This window comes from Neomonachus schauinslandi, chromosome 5 (assembly GCF_002201575.2).
Source record: "Neomonachus schauinslandi chromosome 5, ASM220157v2, whole genome shotgun sequence".
Taxonomy (NCBI): domain Eukaryota; kingdom Metazoa; phylum Chordata; class Mammalia; order Carnivora; family Phocidae; genus Neomonachus; species Neomonachus schauinslandi.
The window spans coordinates 135,369,435-135,371,110 of NC_058407.1; the positions used below are offsets into that span (position 1 = coordinate 135,369,435).

A 1,676-nucleotide genomic window follows, 5' to 3' on the forward strand; every position below is an offset into this window, starting at 1 on the left:
CGTAGAACACTTTGTAAATTGTAATGACTACATTTTCATATCTTCACAGTAATACAAAACACAGTCACCTGCAGAACTGGTTCAGATTACTTCAGTACCAGATCCATTTTTAGTCCTCTACGTAAGTGTTTGGAAGTTACTTAGGTTTATATGAAATGAAGCTGTTAATACTTTTCTACAGCAGTAACTGCACACCAGGAAGGCCAAGACAAATCAAGGAATGGAGTTTTCCCAAAGCTGTGGTGTGAAGACTATAAACAGTTGATTCCATACACAAGAATGGGTTTCTTTGCTATAGGAAATCCAAATAGAATAAGGAATGGAGAGGAGTAAAAAGGTTTCTTGAGGGGAAGGATGACCACCCTGTATGCATTTAGTTTTCTGCCCCTTCCGCCACATCACATTCTTCTCCTGCACTGTCTGATGTCCGTAATGTTAGGTTGTCTCTAAGCAACTGCATGAGGAGGATGCTGTCTTTGTAGGAATCTTCATTCAGTGTAAAGCCAAAAGCTGATCAAAGTGGTTGGACTCACGCTGTGGAGACGTGAAGGCCGTCCGCACGCCTCCTCCCGATCCGGGTCAGTGCTTACCCTCGCTCTCCTCTCCGCGTCCCCATGGAGAGGACGGAGCTGATCCAGAAGGTGAAGCTGGCCAAACAGGCCGAGCACTATGATGACATGGCCACCTGCATGAAGGCCATGACCGAGCAGGGCACCAAGCTGTCCAACGAGGAGCACAACCTGCTCTTGGTGGCCTACAAGAACGTGGTCAGGGGCCACAGGTCTGCCTGGAGGGTCATCTCGAGCATCGAGCAGAAAACCGACACCTTGGACAAGAAGTTGCAGCTGATTAAGGATTATCGTGAGAAAGTGGAGTCTGAGCTGAGGTCCATCTGCACCATGGTGCTGGAATTGTTCGGTAAGTATTTAATAGCCAATGCAACTAATCCAGAGAGTAAGGTCTTCTATCTGAAAATGAAGGGAGATTACTTCCGGTACCTTGCTGAAGTTGCATGTGGTGATGATCGAAAACAAACGATAGGTGATTCCCAAAGAGCTTACCAAGAGGCTCTTGATAGAAGATGCAACCCCCACACCCAATCCGTCTGGGGCTCTTAACTTTTCTGTATTTTACTAGGAGATCCTTAATAACCCAGAGCTTGCCTGCACACTGGCTAAAACAGCTTTTGATGAGGCCATTGCAGAACTACCCTATAATCTAATAACTTCAATACTGGGTATTACCCAAAGAATATGAAAACACTAATTCTAAAAGATATATGTACCCCCATTCTTATTACAGTATTTACAGTAGCCCAGATATAGAAGCAGCCTAACTGTCCAATAGATGAATAAAGATGTATATGGACAATGGAATATTACTCAGCCATAAAAGCATGGAATCTTGGCATTTCCAACAAGGAGGGTTCTAGAGGATACCCTTATGCTAAATAAGTTAAAGACAAATACCATGATTTCAGTCATGTGAGATTCAACATAATAAAAGACAACTATAAAAACTTATCAGAGGGGAGGTGGGAGGTGAAATTCGTGAAGGGGATTAAGAGGACACTCATGATGAGCACTGAGAAACGTACAGAATTGTTGATTCACTATGTTGTACACTTGAAACTAAACACTATGTTAACTATACTCGAATTACAGAAGAGGAAGGAT

General features: G+C 43.3%; 1 pseudogene; it reads left to right on the forward strand.

The window, feature by feature from the left end:
* Positions 1-614: 614 nt before the first annotated feature.
* Positions 615-1,257, forward strand: LOC110581153 (annotated as a pseudogene).
* Positions 1,258-1,676: the final 419 nt, after the last annotated feature.